Genomic DNA, 20262 nt, shown 5'->3' on the forward strand with positions numbered 1-20262 from the left:
CCCTCCTATGCAATCCTCAAAACAGTCATATAATGCTGACGCATTCCATAGTGATAAATAGAAGCTGTTTCCCAAAATGATTCTGTACATGCGATTTGAAGCAGAGCGAAAGTCTGGCTTTTGGGTGCGTGTTTAAACCGACATACACACATAATTAATAATAATAATATCTAAAGATGTCGATCTTGGTGTTTGTTTTTTTTTTCAAACACAACTAATTTCATCCTAAATGAGCATAAAAAGTTAGGAAAGCAGCCAAATGCCTTTATTTTATTGTTAGATGTGTGCATTATTAAAGTGACACCTGTTATTTAATGTAATCAAATGAAAAGAATCTAAATAAGAGATTCATTCATTACTCTTTAATCAGAATGTGTAAGTTATACAGTGAAGAAATAGCTAATTAGATTTGATATCTTGATTCTATTTCATTATAATAGCTATTAATTTAAATAGGCTGAACAGTTTGCTAATGTATTTGCTGCTAATGTATATATTTATTTTTTCTTTTGTAAATAATAATAATAGATTACATAGACAAGATTACATATTGCTGACCATTTAACTGCTTATTTACAATGAAACAGCTCCAAATAAACATAGCTAGTCCCTTATTATGGTGGGCATATCCCTTATTTTCACATCCCAATGTTGACAGGTATGTTTTAAAGTGATTTATTTTATTATCGGGCTGAAACCTATAACTAAACAATGCTTTAAACATTTATTAGCCAATACAGATATGGTGGATGCTATTTCTTTCATCAATAGTTAACACATCAATAATTATGTTAAGTCACAGGTGTCAAACTCAGTTCCAAAAGGGCCGCAGCTCTGCACAGTTTAGTTCCAACCCTAATTAAACACACCTGATCAAACTAATTGAGTCCTTCAGGCTTGTTTGAAACCTACAGGTAAGTGTGTTGGAGCAGGGTTGGAACTAAACTGTGCAGGGCTTCGGCCCTCCAGGAATTGAGTTTGACACCCCTGCGTTAAGTGTATGGTTTAGCATGAGGGGACTCAAACCACAAGTCATACCCCCTAGTGGACGTGTTATCTAAAAAACACAATGAACTGCACCTACAACAACTTTAGATAGTGAAAGAATTATTTCAGATTGTTCAAAAAACAGGCAGATTCACATATTTCCATCGAGCCTGGGCTGCCAGTACTAGTAAATAATCCTAAATTTTACTACCAGATCCCAGAATACACAAAATAGGCCGGTGTCATTTATACAGCAATCATTTTATACTTCACTTAGCACTCATACTGTTACAGAAGAGCAATAAAAGAACCACGCTGGATCAGTTATACGAATAAAGCATCAAGTAGGGCCTCTCTGGTAGGGCACACACTGTTCCTTGGCCACAGGAGCTTGCGTGTCAGTAATGTGGATCAGCGTCTTCTTGAAGGACCTCTCCTGAAGCTCCAGAAAAGTGCAGAACAATAGCAGAGAGAAATCTGTTCCACTGGCATCTGTTTCAGAGCTGTGTTAGCTGGGCTTTCATGTCTTTGTAGATGAAGACCAGTAATGTTGTACTGTAAGAGTGGCTTCAATCCAAGCCCTTTATTGATTTATATTAATAGCTATTTTGCCATGAGAAGCCAAAATCAATGATTGATGTTGGTATCGTATGTTCTGCCGATGGGTTTTGCTCAATAGTTTAGCGTGAGATTGATGTCCGTCAGTTTTCTAGTATTCAGTATTGGTGTATTTGCTGTAGTTTGGCTTTTCTAGATCATCATGCCAATCGGAGGCTGATCGTTATTCGTCGTGGGAGGAATTGCTCAGTTTATTTGCGAGCATTGTTTTGGTGCCCAGTTCAGTAAACGTATTAAATTAGGTAATAGCTCAGACTTACCCACAAAATTGGTTGCTAAACACAGTGTACATGGTATAATTCCTTCCTGTAGGGTTCAGCTCTGACTGCTAGTTTAAGGAGAATATATAATACATCTAATGGACAGCCTCCTAATGTGCAACGAAAATAATGACAGTACATTTAGGCAAAGCAAACTTTATTTATAGAACACAACCATAGTTGATCCAAAGGGCTTTACAGGAATATAAATTAAATTAAATTAGTATTAAATATATAAGAGAAAAATAATATATGGATACCTGAAATACAGGCATAAAATAACATGCATGCATCACTCAAAGGCTAGGGGATATTTACATTTAAAAATTCAGAGCACCGATATTGTTTCAGTACATTTAAGCAAACTGTAACAAACTGAATGCCTGTTTAGAACCAAAGCAAGCAATCTATGGGAGTGAAAACACCATAAAGGGGGTCAGAAACTGGTTCTCAACAGAATTATGTGAGATGTCATTAAAGAACGACTACTTTATGGAAAAATCTATGAATGTAACAATATATTAGAAGCCTAAATTGTTTGTGCATACAAAAGTCTACAAATTTACTTCTGACTCTAAACCATTAAAACAGTGGCCAAATATACATTGTATGGGTAAAATTCTAAATATAATCAAAGCTTGTTTGGCATGCTGTCCCGGTAGAGAGCCCTAAACTCATAAGATCCTAAAGCCCGGGGCTCCCTCCCGTTTTGCGAGGCGAGAGGGGAGTTTGAGCTCAGGTAGATCTCGAGAACTGTCCTACAGTAGTAGCTAATGATCAGATAGTGATTCCTTTTAAAGAGATAACTGCTTATTAGGAGCATTTCTATGGTGCCGATTTGGATTAGGAAATAGGCATGACTGTCATTTGAATTATAAATTTATTGCCCCTTAAACTATTTTATTGTCCTTGTAACGCCTGGTTGACCTTTCATCATTAAATCCAAAAACTCAAATTTTTTGTCAGAAACACAATGTAACCAAAAAATTACTTTTATCTTAGCGAGCAAGTTAAAATATTTTGATAGATCATTGTCTTGTGTTGTAAAGTTGTTCTTTTTTACATTCTGAGATGATTCTTTTTTACATTTTATAATCTCTTTTTTACGTCAGAACAGTTAGGCTCAATCCCAATTCTATTTTTGTACCCCTTCTCCTTCCCCTTGGCCCTTACAACCGAGGGTTAAGGGGAAGGGCTTCAAATTTTAGCCCTAAGAATTGGGACAGCACTACAGTCAAAAATCAGTCAATAATATGTCAAAAATAATTGGAGTTTTTCAACATAGGCTCATTCTGAAAATGTACTTCTACATACATTTCTGGTGATTGTGAATTATGTAGCCAGAGTTTTAAGACGTCTCTAAAACGAACGATTCGGGGTGGTATGACGCCGTCCCTTTTCACGCTTACCAGCTGACCGATTGCCTCTATATGGAAGGCTTTCTTGTCTACATCAGCAGACTTGAGACACAGAGCGGAATAGACTTCGACGAAAGGGTTTGAGTCCAGTGAAAAACAGGACAGGAAAGCCGGTAAAACAAAAACCAAAAGATAATAACAAAAAAGTAAATAACAGGGTGAGAACATAGTAAGGCCTGATAATGTGGTAAAAATCAGGCGGCCATGGATTGCTTTTAAAAACAGTGTTGGTTGGGTTTAGGGAAGGGGATGATTGAGTCAATCTGTGCTTTTGAAAACACTATTGGTTGGGTTTAGGGAAGGAGGATGGTGGGTCAATCAGTCAGTCGACAGCTGCCTTTGGTGGATTTACGCGAGAACAGCAGGCACGAATGGCGAACTTACGAGAGAAATTTGAGATCTCAAAAAGTGTACACAGCAGCCTCTGGTTGATTCACGAAAATAAACTGCTTAAAAAAACGTAGCTCCTGGCACGTACAGTCTTTAACGCTCTCCAGTAATGGATACTGGGGTACGTTTTCAGAATGAGCCTGAGTTGGAGTTTTGCCTTTAAACAAGCAAAATAATCTAGTTTTCGCTTTCAAATAAAATTATGTTGCTTGTTTTAAGGGAAACCTTGTTTATTTTTGCCACAAAACAAGACAATATTTTACGCTTGTCTACAAAATGCTAAGAATTCTTGGACTTTTGCACTAGAAACAAGACAAAAACTCCTTTTTCAAGCTCTTTTTGAACTATATTGTTGCTTAACCCAGAGTTAAATTTACATCGCTTTAACCCAGAACTAAAAAGATACTACCTCACGGCTTATCATGATGTGAAAATCCCACTTGTAGTTGATGTTTTCAACATCCCAAAATAACAAACAAGTCCACAGATGCTTCTTGTTTTGCTTCACAATGTTGAATCACTCTGTCTGTTTACTTCAGTTGACAATATAATCCAGTCAGGATGTGTTTCTTGTAGCATTTCTTTACACCTCACACCCCTATTGGCCAAAGAAACTGATGGACTTTCAGCTCAGCAAGGCGTTTAAAGGTCCCAAAATGTTTGAAGATCCAAAATATGGACACACTTTTGTGCTTCCAGTCGGTTACAATGGTTGTACAGTTCAATTACCAACATAAACTTTCTCCCAGGCATTTTTTTTTACGTGTCGAAGCCAAAGTGTGTTTATCCTTTTTTTTTTCTCTGCTGTTCAATGCGTTTCCAGGCAGCTGTATAAATATCAGCCCAATTCCATGTTAAATGAAGGTGTGCATATGTGCGGTTGACCTCCATAACCCGAGCATGGCTTCTGTTTGTGTTGTTTCTCCTGAGGGACCGATGTCTATTTTCTCTGTAATGAATGCTGGAGGGCTTTTTTCGTTCTCTTTATATGTGTCACTGAACGTCGTGTTCTCTCTTAAAAAACTGGAGCTTTTAACTGTGAGCAAAAAACAGTTTCACTGGTTGAAATATTTGAAGTATTAGTCAACGTGAAATTGACCCTCTTTACTAAATTTTGCGCTCGACAGTGTTGTGAAAGATTCAGCTGAACATGTTTTCCAAAGAATTTTGATATTATTGAATAATTTGAGTAGAAGAATCTATTTAAGCATTGTTTTCCAAAGCACAATTCCTATTCAGGCTGCATTCTGGTGTTGGACACATGCAGCAGATCGAATTGAATCCTGCTTTGTATTTTCTGTATTAATATCAGTTATGTCTGATATTAATGTCAAACTGTAAACAATGCAGGGTTCCACACAATTTCTCCATGTTGTCCCAACACAAATCAATTAAGTTAACTTTAGTGATTTTACAAATCTAATTGGATTGAACATAAAACAACTAAGTTGTCGCTAAATACTCTCAAGAATTGTGTTTATTCAGCTCATTTTAATTAAGTAGGATTAGTAGTATTAAAGTAGTAATAACAAGCAGCAAAAACATCTTGTCTGAGTAAAATATGAAAGTAAAATAAGTCGCAAATAGCAATTTAGCCATCGTGAACATGAAGAGGGCATGTAAAATCTAATATTTGTTTATTCGTCTGTTTTTTTCTTTTATGTATATTTATTTCAAGTGTTTGATTTTTTATATTATTGTAAGTAGACTAATCTGTATAAGCATTGTTTTCTAAAGCACTACTTATATTATGGTTTCATTTTGGTGTTGGACACATACACATATTTTAAGTGTTGATTTGCAGCAGATCGAATTGAATCCTGCTTTGTATTTTTCTTGCTGAGTTATGTCTGATATTAATGTCAAACACTGTAAAAAATGCAGGGTTCCACACAATTCCAAATGTTGTCCCAACAAAAATCAATTAAGTTAACTTTATTGATTTTACAAATCTAAGTGGATTGAAAATAAGTTGTCGCTAAAAACCCTCAAGAATTGTGTTGATTCAGCTCATTTTATTTAAGTAGTATTAGTAGTATTAAAGTAGTAATAACAAGCTGCATAAACATTTTTTCTGAGTGAAATATGAAATTAAAATGAGTCGCAAATAGCAATGAAGAGAACATGTAAAATCAAACATTTGTTTATTCGACTATTTTTTCTTTTATGTATATTTATATCAAGTGTTTTAATTTTGATATTACTGTGAGTGAGCAAATCTATTTAAGCATTGTTTTCTAAAGCACTACTCATATTCTGGCTTCATTCTGATATTGGACATATACAGTTACTTAAGTGTTGATTTGCAGCAGATCGAATTGAATTCTGCTTTGTATTTTCTTGCTTGATATTAATGTCAAACACTGTAAAAATGCAGGATTCCACACAATTCCTTCATGTTGTCCCAAACCAAATCAATTAGATTAACTTTATTGATTTTACAATTCTATGTGGATTGAACATAAAACAGTGAAGTGGACGCTAAAAACCCTCAAGAATTGTGTTGATTCAGCACATTTTAAATTAGCAGCATGGTGAATACATGTAAAGTAAATCATTTGTTTATTCAAGTAGTTTTTCTTCTTTCATCTGTATTTATTTCAAGTGTTTGAAACTATTTGACTAAATGCTGAAATGCTGTTTGATTTTAGACTAATGTTAGCTGACAAATCTGAAATAGATTCCTTTTATATACAGTAGAGGTGAACAGTTTTGCTAAATGTGTCTTTGACTAATGTAATATATATGTTTCGTTCTTCTGTTTATATTGTATGATGACCTTTTTTCTAAAAATAAATCATTAGGATAAATATCGTAGCATTTACTTTTATTGACACCATCTTGAAGGTGTGATTGAAGTATCGATGTCCATGTAATTCAGGTAATTGAGTGTAAAAGGTGTTGCAAAGGGATTCTGGGTGGATTGTTAGGTGAAAGGTCATGAGCGTGACATTTAGAGTAGAACATATCTTAGAAAATTCTAGGTTGTATTATTAATATATATTTTTATAAAGCATTATCTTTTAGGCTCATTATAGGTTCATTCTGAAAATGTAGGTCTATATATATTTCTGGAGATCACAAATTCGTTCTTTTTTACGCTAACCATCTGACCGATATCCTGCGTATAAATGGCTTTTCCGCTGTTACCAGTTTGTCCAGTAGCAAATCATGTACGTCGGCGGATATGAGACTCGAAGAGGAGTTGACCACAACGACAGGGTTTGAGTCTGGTGAAGAATGTTTCCAGAAAGCGGATAAGACAAAAACAGAAACCAAAAAATAAATAAACAAGGAAATAACAGGGTGAGAATGTGGTAAAATCTGAAAATGTGGTTAAAAACAGGTGAGGGCTTTTCATTTTCTAGTGCTTTTGAAAACACTATTGGTTGGGTTTAGGGGAGGGTGGGTCAGTCAGTCAGTCGAAAGCGGCCTCTGGTGCATTTACGTGAGAACAGCAGGCGCAAATGACACTTGTGAGAGCAATTTGTGATCTCAAAAAGCATACACAGTGGCCTCTGGTGGATTTTTTTATGAAAACAAAAACTGCAAACAAACACACCTCCTGGGACGTATTTGTTGCTCTCCAAAAATGTATACAAGGGTACGCTTTCAGAATGAGCCTGGGTTGACAAAATGACGGTCTGTGCCATCATGTTTGTTTGCTGTAGGTTGAAAACAAGGTGAATTGCTAAAAATGTCACCTTGAGGTTGAGATTTTGGGGGAAAAAACTGTTTAATGTAAGTTTTACACCAAAAAAAAACTACATGTTTAATGAAATTAGACTAAAGGCTGATTTATACTTCAGCATCAAGCATGCGTATTCTCTGGCGCAGGCTACGGGTGGACGCATAGCCCTCACTGTGGCCATCGGCGACGCTGACGCGCACCTCTCAAAAAATGTAACCACACGTTGCATGAGAGCCCCGCGAGCCCGATGGAGTAAGTGTTTACAAGTGTCAACTCCCGAGAAGGAGCTTCAGATGAAGACTGTTGTTGTGTTTACCTTGGGATTGCACGTTCGCTGATTCCTGCATCAAAATGAGCGAATTTGAGCCACTTGTACATTAAAGTAGCACTCCAAAAAAAAAAAAAAACGTTGGAGAAGAAACTCGACACAGAGGAAGATAAAGACTCACTGCCAGCTAGCGTTTCGGAAGTGTTGTTACAGAGCAACACAAACAGCGTACAGAAGTATAAATGCACAGCAATGCGCGTTGCATGAGCCGTGGGTCACGCCGATCACTTGACGCAGAAGCATAAACCAGGCTTGACTTAGCAGTGACCTTACCCTAAGAAATTATAGGTCGTTCTCCAACATTTATCTCCTGTGTTTGTGTGCATGTGCTTAAATGTATGGGGGATATTATGTACATATGTATGAATGTACTTTATATAACACTTGTTCATTTCATTAATTCAGTTATTTTCCGTTGAGTTGGTCCCTTTCTTCATTGGAATGAACCGCCAACTTATCCAGCATATGTTTTACACAGCAGATGCCCTTTCAGCTGCAACCCAGTACCGGTACCCATCCATACACTCTCATTCACTTTCATACACTACGGCCAATTTAGTTTATTCAATTCACCTATAATGCATGTGTTTAGACTGTGGGGGAAACCGAAGCACCCGGAGGAAACTCACACGAACACGGGGAGAACATGCAAATGCAGAAATGCCAACTGGCCCAGCCGGGACTCGAACCAGCGACAGCGCTAACCACTGAGCCACCATGTCGCCCCCTGTTTTTTAGTTTGTTTGATTGTTTTAATATACAGCTCTAACAAATTATTTGTACAAATATCTGATATTTATGCATTACTAGTCGCATTTGCTGTTTCATTCCCTTCCCAGCAGGCACAAGACGTCAATATGATGTCAGATTGATGCTGTACTCCAACTTCTTGGGGACGTTGTATTCTGTTTGAAGATGAAATCGGGTTAACGTCAAAACCCAACGTCAGGTTGACGTCAAAGTCCAAAGTCCAACCTAAAATCAGCCAAATATAAACGTCTTATGATGTTACAGCTTGACATTGTGTGGACTTTAACACTATCAGATGTTGGATTTTGGTTGCCATACCTGAAGATTAAATGTCAGTAAATGATGTCAATATGACGCTGGTTTAAGATGTTGGCTCGACGTTGGATTTTATTAACTTTCCAACACAACCTAAAATCAACCAAATATCAACGTCATTTGACATTGTTATTGAACATCAAAATAACTTTGTCCAGACGCTGGCTAGACATTGAATTTTGGTCACCTGACATCACAACCTAAATCTAACCTAATATATTGTGTGCCTGCTGGGTTAATGAAGCATTTTATGTACATTTCTATGTATCTGAAGACCAAAACAAACCCGAATGCTTTTGTGGGTTAAATAGGGTTAAACACTGCAAGTAAATTGGCTTTGGAAAACTTGCTTTAGTGGAGTTTTTCATGTTGTTCACACATCAGACCCGAGTGCCCGCATGGGTTGTGCATTAAACTGCCATTATGTGCAGCATTAAACAGCAGTCACTGCGCTGATCACAGAGAGAACAGCCCTTAAACACGAACACAGCAGCTTTGCCAAAACACATCCATATTCAATCCCACCCAACAGACCGAAGGCACGTCGGAAAGCTCGTGGGCCCTCTCCAAAGCAAATACAATCACCATATGTAGTGAATACACCTTACAAACATGAGTATGTGCGCAAGCAAATTACACCGTCCATAAAGCCAACTTTTTGTGCCATATAGAGACCCTACTGACAGCGGATCCTGAGCAAATGGGACACCAAAAGTTTCCAGAGTGAATCAATGCAGCAAATACAAAACAGCTGCTCAACATGACACAATCACAGCCAATCACAATGCGTTTGATGTCTAATGTACAGTGACGGAGGTCTTTTAAGGGGGTCTTTAATATCCCATTGGTTCACAGATCCATATTGCTCAATGTCTCATGAAAAATAATGATGGTCAACAGGCGAAGAGACTAGTGGATGCCGTCGCTAAATAATAACAGACCCCACATTATTTTCATTATGTTTTCATAACTCATTGGATGATTTTGGATCATTAAACCTTTAGAAAACATGAAATGTCTCTTGTTAAATGTAAATGTATATTTTTATATTTATTGAATATGATTATTTGATAAGTTATCCATCACAAGATGGGCACATACATTTTTTTTTGTTAAAAATATATGTAAATTAGCAGTTTTTCGTATTTTGTGACTTCGTATTTTCTTTTTCCACATTTATTTATGCTTTTGGATTGCATTATGGGACCATGATCTTACTTCCAACAACTTTTTAACTAAAAAAGTGACTTGGTAACATTGAATTGTTTCAGCTTTAAAGTTTTGGTGTTGTATGTTATTGTACAAAAACCTTCAACAAAAGGATTTTCTGTTATTTTACAGACTTATTTTTTCTATATATTGTTTCTTAAACATTAACTTATTTTAAACTTCTAACATGTTAATAAAAGTCCCTTTGTAAAACTGTAGAGTTGAATTTTCAACATCAAGTGTTGACAGAGCAGAGATCTATGGAGCTAAAAATATGCCAAAACAATCCGAATTTGAACTGTGTTCATTTGAATTATTGCGATTATAATTTAACAAATCTGAATTTTTATATGACGTTAAAATTGTTATGAATTTGAATTTCTTAATTTGAATTTGAAGTTCATAACTTGAATATTGAACATTTGAAATTTAACACAACTGAATTTTAAGGATGAATTTTTCTAGACGTATTTTCAACTCTTCCCTGTTGTTCACCCCTGACCTCGTTTCTGCTGAATCTGAATTTCACGATCTGAATTTCTGGTTTTGAATTTTAGGATATTGAATTTAATGTTCTGAATTTCTTCATCTTGAAAACTTGAAACTGTATTCTTACAAACTGGATATCTGCAGTCTATGAATTCATTCATTTTCTTGTCGGCTTAGTCCCTTTATTAATCTGGAGTCGCCACAGCGGAATGAACCGCCAACTTATCCAGCACATTTTTATGCAGAAGAATGCCCTTCCAGCCGCAACCCATGTCTGGGAAACATTCACACAAACACACACACACACTATGGATAATTCACCTGTACCGCATGTCTTTGGACTGTGGGGGAAACCAGAGCACCCGGAGGAAACCCACGCGAACGCAGGGAGAACATGCAAACTCCACACAGAAACGCGAACTGACCCAGCCGAGGCTCGAACCTGCGACCTAGCGACCTTCTTGCTGTGAGGTGACAGCATTACCTACTGCACCACTGCCTTGCCCCAGTCTATGAATTCAGAACACAAAAAATCTGAAGAAATACATCTATAGATACGTTTATACATTTATAAAAATACATCTAGAAAGAAATCATCCTTGAAAAATTCAGTTGTGTTAAATTTCAGATGTTAACTATTCAAGTTTGAAATTCAAATTCAAATGATGAAATTTAAATTATGAACTTCAAATTCAAATTAAGAAATTCAAATTCAAAACAATTTTAACGGCATAAAAAATCAGATTTATAAATTACAATTGTCAATAATTCAAATGAACACAATTCAAATACAGATTATTTTGGCATATTATTAGCTCCATAGTGATCATGCTCCCATAATGCAATGCGCTACCGTAAACAAACAAAAACACTGAAACTGTTAATGAACAGATATTTTGTTTACAGTGTAGTCAAAAAATTGATGGACAACCAGCAATAATTCATACTCAGCTGTGACCTTTGAACAATTCTCAATATCCACACAGACCTTTAATTTCAGTCAGCCAGTCCCAGGACATCCAGTTATCTGTCATCCTATACAAAATTGCTGCATTTAAGATCTGATTTCTTAAAAAAAAAAAAAAAAAAAAAAAACAGCAATCATCACTGCCTGCCTGAGATATCGATATAAAGTGGTTATCAGACCAAACAAGAAGCACACCCCGGTATTTTCAATGGAATTTGCTTTGACTCTATTAGGTACAGCTTACTAGTACCTGGTTGGACCCCTTTTGCCTTCAGAACAGCCTTAACCCTTTGTGGCATAGATCTGCCGCTCACTGGATATTTACTCTTTTGTCAAACCATTCTCTGTAAACCCTAGAGATGGTTGTGCATGAAAATCCCAGTAGATCAGCAGTTTCTGAAATACTCAGACCAGCCCGTCTGGCACCAACAACGTCACATTCAAAGTAACTTAAATCCCCTTTCTTCCCCATTGTGATGCTGGGTTTAAACTGCAGCAGATCTAAATGCATTGAGTTGCTGCCATGTGATTGGCTGATTAGAAATTTGCATTAACAAGCAGTTGGACAGGTGTACCTAATAAAGTGGCCGGTGAAATGATTGATTGCTTGCATTGTCACCCAAAAAAGCAAAGACAGAATAATTGCCCCACTCTAATCTGTTTAATGTGACTGATTAAGAAATAATAAACATTAACTTCCAGCATTTACTCTAAAGTTGCTTTGAAACTATGTGTATTGTGAAATGTGCTGTACAAATACATGTTAACTCACTGCAGCTGCTCAGGTCAAAGTTTTAAAGGTGGAAGTGGTCCCCAAAGATGACCTGAAAATACAAAGATGATTATAGTTCATTTATACCAGAATAACAACAACAGCGCCGAGTGGTGTTTAACGTGGGTTAAAGCAATTGTGTCTGACCCGCCGTTACTAGTATTTATTGTGTTTGGCTGGTCTGATCTGGTCCGATGCTGTTCTTTCCGCTCGACTACGTTTCAGTTTTTGCTCAGAAAAGAAAAGTGCTCCCATAAGTCAAGGAGAAGTGGATAAATCTTTGTCTTCCTCATTCCGAGCAGTCCTTGATGCCACTTTTAGATCAAATAAACAATTGTTGTGAAATCTTCCACGTTTTGGAATGAGTGCACACTTGTAATGTAATCTAGGGCAGATGTTAATGTGGCAAAGATGTATAAAAGATTTTAGATTTATATATGAAATGTGGGTAAACTTTGGAGTGAAGCAAAATAAAATGGCATTTTAGCTGTTTCTGAGGTATATTAACTTGATCTTTTACAGGTAAATCAATAATGCTTTATGATGATATATCCATATCAAGATGGCAAAGCAGGGTGGATCAATGCTTTCATGCTGTTGATGCCAAATTCTGACCCCACCATTCAAATGTTGTAGCAGAAATCGAGACTCATCAGACCAGGCAATTTTTACAATCTTGTATTGTCCAATTTTGGTGAGCCTGTGTGAATTGTAGCCTCAGTTTCCTGTTCTTAGCTGACAGGAGTGGCGTCCGCTGTGGTCTTCTGCTGCTATAGCCCATCCATTTCAAGGTTGGACGTGTTGTGCATTCAGAGATGCTTTTCTGCATACCTCAGTTGTAGTGAGTGGTTATTTGACTTACTGTTGCCTTTCTATCAGCTGGAACCAGTCTAGCAATTCTCCTCTGGCCTCTGGCATCAACAAGGGCCTACAGAACTGCCCCTCAAATCAAAAAGTTTGTTTGTGTTTTTGTGTGTGCATAAGTGTGTTTTTTTTCATTGACCTACTATTAATATAAATATAGAGAACAGACGATGGAATAATAACAATAAATGGTCTCTATTTTTTTTTCCTGAACAATATCATTATAGTCATTAAATATTACTTCAGTCATGATAAGGAGTTTTTGTTGTGCAATATATTGTCCCAGAACTTGTTGCGATGAGCGATATTATTGTCATTTTGGGATCATTTTATGCCACAGATTATATAATGATTATATACCAGAAATATAATGAAAATAGCCATAAACACTTTAAAATTTCTTTACGGTTATTTAGATTATAATTTGATGTTAAAAAGGCAAATGTCCTATTACGTTACCATACTATTAAATGTTTTGGTAAATGTCCAATTATAAACTGTCATCGGTGAGGTAGAACCTAAATATCATTGTGAAATAGCTTTAACATTATTTGTGAAATTGTAAATATATATATTGAAACGGTAAAAGTTATTGAGGTCATCTCCAAGTATTGCACGATAAGCCGATATATTAATTATTGTGACAGGCCTGTTAAGTATCATTATTGAACATTATAATTGCTAAACATTCTGATAAAATAGTTTAATCTGAATTAAAATGTATAGAAATTTTAATCAGTAATTGTATATGTTTGGTATTTTGATGTATTCATCATTAGATCTCTTTGTTATTTTGCTTCTTTTGGCTCTTTCGGGTGTGGACAAAATAAATAAATTAATGCATTTAGTACTTTGTTTAACACTTTATGTTGTTGGCCTTATTATATACAGTTGAAGTCAGAATTATTAGCCCCCCTGAATTATTAGCCCCTTGTTAATTTTTTCCCCAATTTCTGTTTAACAGAGAGAAGGTTTTTAACACATTTCTAAACATAATAGTTTTAATAACTCATCTCTTATAACTGATTTATTTTATCTTTGCCATGATGACAGTAAATATTATTTTACAAGATATTTTTCAAGACACTTCTACACAGCTTAAAGGGACATTTAAAGGCTTAACTAGGTTCATAGGCAAGTTATTGTATAACAGTGTTTTTTCTGTAGACTATCGAAAAAAATATATAGCTTAAAGGGGCTAATAATTTTGTCCTTGTTTTTGTTTTTTTTGTTTGTTTGTTTTTGGAAAGAATTAATAAAATGTGTGCAAGAGGAGTCTGGTTCTCAATGGCTAAATTGAAAGGTAGTGGTGTAGTGGGCAATATTGAGAGTATAACATCAATAGAAAAACAGATATGGCATCATATTCCCTGTTATGGTTACATCATTTCCTGTTTTTGTTTATTCAAAAATATTTTTCACTGCACTGTTGTGTGTTTGGAACCCTTTCAGTGCCCTGTAAATAACAATTTATTGGGTTTACTCAATTTTTTTTTACAAGGCAAGTGTGTCAGGATTCTACCACTTCGGGTTTTTGTTGGCAGAGTCCAGACACTGGTCCTGTCTTGTATGTTGTGCTCGACTCTAGTTTTCAGTTGTTTTCCCTATAGTGTTTTATTTATCGTGTACTCATGTCTTGCGTTCTTTCTCATCTTGGTGTTGTGTTTAGCACGTGGCTCCATGTTTAGATGTTGGTCGCATGCTTTAGTGTTGTGTTTCATGTGAACACACGGTGAATGATTTCTCTTATTGGCTGCGTGTTCTAGTTCCATTTTACATGAGCACGTGGCTTGTGTCTTTTCTTTGTGTCATGTCTTCCTGTGCCTAATCTCACCCTCCTTGTTAACCCATTATTAGTTTATTGTGTTCACCTTTTTTTTTGTCTTTTATTTTTATTTTTATTATTAATAAACCCATTATTTACTGCGCTTATGTCCTCGCTCTCGTTCTCTTTCTTGAAACCTTGACTAAGTGGTTGCAAACAATTTACATGGGCTGAATTTAAAAAAACAATTGCCTTTAGTGACATTAAACTTAAGTAGTTTGTTTAAATTTAGCCAATATAAATAATTTGCAATCACTTACCTTAAAAAATGCGTAAATCGAATGAATCATTTATTTCAATGTGGTCTCGAGCCACTTGTTAGGTGCACTAGAGTTCATATGACAGTGTTCACACTTATTTAAATGAACCACAATCAAAACAATCACACAAACCAGCCAAGTGTGAACGCATCCTCAGAGTGCTGGTCACCTTCCAAAATCGTTGAGATTTCCTCACAGTTAATGAAGGTAGTTTCCTATGTAGGCAGAAGACAGCAAGGGAAACTCACTATGGAGAGCTTCTGGAGCCGAGCCATAGATTACATTTGGCAAGCAGACTGTTTTCAAAGCCCAGAGCAGTTCGCTGATGCTGTATATCAATATGTGGTTGTGTTTTTTTTTAAGCTGCGTGTGCTCTTCACGTGTCTGGGCCAGTGCTGTTACTATGACCGCATACAAGCCATTAGCTCATTTCATAAATCTGTACAAGATTTATTAATTAGAATTAGAAGCGAGTCCAATCTGTAGACAAGATCAGTGACCGCTGGCCGACTGGGAATTGCTGGACTGACAGATGAAGTGCTGACTGAATGTCAAAGGGTTACGGTTACAATCCCCACCGAACACTGAAGCCAAAGAAAGCACAAGTAAAGGTGATCTTGTAATGTTAATACAGAAAGGAAATGACTGCAAGAAGTTGAAAGAACTGGGCCTTAGTTAGTAGGATGAGTTTTTGGTGTGTGACAGTTTAACCATCATCTGTAGCTATGTTTCCCACCAGCTATTTTTTTATGTGCGTTTTGGAATGTGAGATTAAAACATTGCTAGAAAACGCTAAGATGTGCATTCATTTTGAAAACAAGGAAACAGTGAAAATCACTAAATTAAAAAAAATTGTTTATCAAGAAGGTTACTGGTTTGAGTCTCGGCTGGGTGAGTTGGCATTTCTGTGTGGAGTTTGCATGTTCTCCCCTTGTTTGTGTGGGTTTCCTCCAGGTGCTCCAGCTTCCTCCACAGTCCAAAGACATGCGATATAGGTAAAATTAATAAACTAAATTGGCTGTAGTGTATGAATGTGTGTGGGAATGTGAGAGTTTATGGGTGTTTCCCAGTACTGGGTTGCAGTTGGAATCTGCTGCGTAAAACATATGCTGGATAAGTAGGCAGTTTATTCCATACCACTATAAAACCACCGTAAAACGTACCACTATACATGACAGATGTGTCCTAGGAGCTACGATTTTTTGCAGTTTTTGTTTTCGCGAATCCACTAGAGGACGCTGTGCATGTTTTTTGAGAGCTCAAACTTCTCTTGTGATTGCCATTCACGTCTGCTGTCCTCACGTAAATCCACCACAGGGCAACTCTCGAGTGACTGAATGATTGACCCATCCTCCTCCTTCTCTAAACCCAACCAATAGTGTTTTTAAATGCACAGTTTGACCCGCCCACCAACTTCCCTAAACCTAAACAACAGTCTTAAAAAGCAATCCAGAAAAAGAAAAGCCATTGCCTGATTTTTTACCAAATTTTCAAACTTTTTACCACATTCTCACCCTGTTATTTACTTGTTTATTTTATTTGTTGGCTTTTGTGTTTGTCTTACCCGCTTTCTGGAACCAATCTTCGAACTCGAACCCCATCATCTTGGTAAACTTATCTCTGTGTCTCAAGTCCCTCGACCTACATGGGAAGCTATTGGACAAACTGGTAACAGCAGAAAAGACACATGGAGGTAAGCGGTCAGCTGGTAAGTCCGAAAAGGAATGGCGTCATACTTTCAGTGTTGCCAGATGTAGCTCACTAAATCCAGCCCAAAAACTCTAAAACCTGCCGAAATGCAAAAACAACTGCCCAGAATCTAACATAAGCGGTTCTAAAGTTCAGGGCCGAGGGGGGAAGGGGGGGTGGTTGTAGATGGCATCGCATTGTGAGATAATAAACGGTTTATAAGTGAAGGATGGGGGGGTGGGGGGGGTACAGGAAGGGGTACGGTTGAACATAAGCAGATGATAAGTTAAGGCGGGGGGGGGGGGGGGGGGGCGATAGTGGGGGATGTTGGGAGGTGTTGTGGGTTGGGGGTCTGGGGCAAAACCGCACAAATTTTTTCCATCCACCCATGTTATAATCAAATTCAAAACTGCCCAATTGGGTGGTAAAACCGCCCAATCTGGCAACAAAACCTACTTCTGGCTACATAATTCACCATCTTCAAGAATCTATATAGGGCTACGTTTTCAGAATAAGCCTATGTTGTCTAATATCTGACATGCCCCGCCCCTTTTAAGATGCTTTTCATTTGCCTTTCATTTGATGAGCTTGAGTTCAACCACTCTCACTGGCAGAGCGGTGATAAAAACAACACGCTACTGGCTATTTTTTAAAAAGGTAAGGGGCAACTCTACATTCCACCCTCTCTTCATTTTTCAGTTGAGATTACATCAAAACTTTGAATAAAAATTGACTTTTTCATGAGACCTTTAGCACTGCATCTCCATATTGAAGTATAAGCAGAAACCAAGCAGCTTTAACTTTGCTGATACAAGCTGCTGTGGTGCCTTCAAAATAGAAGATCTTCATTTTTTAAAGATGTTTTGTCACTTACAAGGAATCGTATATTCAAACACAATGTATTAAAAATAGAGTGCAATTGAATTCCTGATATTCCTCTCCCACAGAGACACATGCCCCACTCAGTAAGGGGTTGGTTTTGGACATCAGCGATGCCAAGACACATCCAGAATATTTCACTGTCATTGCTTCAAAATTAGTCGCTTGCAGAAAATCTGCTCTCCACGGATGTAAATCTTTGTTTGTTTAAGTCACTCTCCTTATTAAGCTGCAAAATTGACTTTTATTCAAAGGTTCCCTGAAGACTAAAGAAACAAAACACTTAATAATAAAATACAAACAAAATTGGAAATTGCATTAAAATCAAATCAATGAAAAATCCTTGAGTTTGACAAAACTAGGGGAGATGGAGAAACAGCGTGAGTCTGCGTTCTCTAAAGAGAGGCAGCATGTGTTTTCAATCGGTTCCTCTGGCTGTGATTTGCTCTGAGGCCCTGTGGGGTCCCGCGTGTGTCTTAATTACCTCAGATTTCGCTTTAATAAGCTTTTTTGTCGAGCTTTGCTTTTACCTGATTGGGCTTCTGGCTCCACAGAGGCTAGTTTTTGACGACGACGTTTACATCATCAGCACTTGGATGTAACGTTTAAAATAAATAAATCAAAACACAAACTGCTTTGACCACATCCAATATGAGGGTCAAAGTAGACACGGACATTTTTTAGAGACTGCACCAAATTAAACGCACAAAAGGTTAACTTTACTGAAGGGTTTCATTATCATTCAGCATAACGGATATGTTTACATAAAAATGATGCAGCTCTTACCTGTGTTAGTTAAAAATCTTTAAAACTATAAATGATCATAAAACTCCTTATGGTGAATGGGAAAGCCTAGTAGTTTGAAGAATTGAGGTAAATTATAAAGATTTCACTTGACAATTAAGCTGTTTACGATGTTTTCAAAAAACTGAAAGGTTTTCATGTATTATAAACAACGTTTGGAAAATGATTCACGTATAGCCTGATCTTACAAGAAAACGTAACTATTTTACGTTTTGCCAATTTAGTGGCTAAACGTTTAGTGGAGTTAAAAGGAGGAGTGGAACCAAACCAAACCCCACCCCTAAACCCAACCGTCATTGAGGGATTTGCAAATCGTACTAAATTGTACAAATGAGATTGTACAATTTCATACGAATTAGCTGCTAAATCTAAAAGTTACTAATTGCCATGAGATATCGTTGCATACAAATATCGACAAAAGCATCCAAAAATGCTGTATTACGTATACCAGGCTAGTATTTGGCATTGTCACCTTGTAAGTAAACAATACCTGTAGGGAAGTGACTTTAGCTGTAACGAAAACCGTCACTACTCAGTAGGTACTGCATTTGAATCTATTAGTACTACTCGACCATTAGAAAAGTATGTTCTATACAGTATGAATGTGAGCAATATGAATTGAGCAAATTTATAAAAAATATGTGAGCAAAATTCTCTTGCAGGGCATCATGGTATAGCGTTCCGTTCATTGGATGTGCACTTCAGAATCTTCCTGGAAGTAGTAGGTCATCCGGGCACTTCTCGCATACTGTTTTTTAAATTCTATGAATTCGGACATACTACTCGTCTCGCATACTGTATTTAGCGTATTATATAGTATAAATGTATACAGTTTCGGACGCAGCCTATAAGTGACGAGCAGGCCCGTGCAGAGACTGTCCAAAGGGCATGTGCAGGATAATTTATTTGATGAGCGGGGGGTGGGGGTGGTGTTGGGGGGGTGGGGGTGGGGGGGGTTGGGTTTGTTGTTGTCATCTTCGCCGCGCACGTACTGAAGAGCAGTGTTGTCGCGCGCGTTCTATTCAGCGGTGTTGTCGTGTGTGTACTCAAGAGCTGTTTTGTCGCGCGCCATAGGCCCATGGTGGGGGGGGGGTGTCGCGGGGGCACTTTTGATCAATTTGGAAGGGCACTTTCTATCCAAGACTAAAAAGGGCATGTGCACTGCACAGGTTGAGCCATATGTGTGCACGTGCCTGGTGACGAGCTCGGTGTTCTTTTCCATGTACTGTATATTTTACTGTGTGTCTAAGATGTCTCGGCTTTTGTTTGCAATGTGAAGTAAATCTGAAGTTTGCTGATGAAGTGTTAGCATACACTTGAGCAATCATTGTTGTGTGTTTGTTTGTGCTTGCCTTTAACGTCTCTAGACATGTGCTATGCACGCACATGACAATCATCATCGCTAATAAAGCCTCTCAATGTCTGGCATTTTCAAAAACTTCCACTTTGAAACCCGATTTATGCAGTTTTCAGTCTCAAAAACGGCATTATCATGTAAACAGACAGGCAAGAATCATACAAATGTTCCTCATGTCATCAACTGATTCTTAATCAAAAATTTCCTGATAAGATTTATTTACTGTTTTTTTATTTAACTTTTTAAATTTTATTTGTAAATCATAGTAAAAAAAAAGATATTGCATTTTTTCTCAAAAAATTATTATTGAAGAGAAAATTTAAACTGAATTACAATTTCATTGATTTGGTTCTTAAAAACTCATGTTAATCTTGACCCATGTACATCTAG

At 37.0% G+C, this 20262-nt stretch overlaps 3 protein-coding genes across 4 annotated transcripts in view; 2 read left to right on the top strand and 1 right to left on the bottom strand.

Moving 5' to 3' along the window:
* Positions 1 to 11525, top strand: part of veph1 (ventricular zone expressed PH domain-containing 1) — a 168118-nt gene extending 156593 nt beyond the window's left edge. The window contains exon 14 of one of the 2 annotated variants that reach the window (XR_015514233.1): positions 10927 to 11525. The gene's annotated coding sequence lies outside the window, so the exon portion shown is untranslated. Of the gene's footprint in view, positions 1 to 10866 lie in introns of both variants that reach the window. The other variant, XR_015514234.1, reaches the window with a different exon arrangement.
* grk7b (G protein-coupled receptor kinase 7b) overlaps positions 1 to 20262 on the bottom strand; it is an 845646-nt gene that overhangs the window by 554891 nt on the left and 270493 nt on the right. The gene's annotated exons all lie outside the window — the stretch shown is intronic.
* bcl7bb (BAF chromatin remodeling complex subunit BCL7B b) overlaps positions 1 to 20262 on the top strand; it is a 266172-nt gene that overhangs the window by 172378 nt on the left and 73532 nt on the right. The gene's annotated exons all lie outside the window — the stretch shown is intronic.

The sequence above is a fragment of the Danio rerio genome, chromosome 18, assembly GCF_052040795.2.
Source record: "Danio rerio strain M-AB ecotype USA chromosome 18, GRCz13ab, whole genome shotgun sequence".
NCBI lineage: Eukaryota > Metazoa > Chordata > Actinopteri > Cypriniformes > Danionidae > Danio > Danio rerio.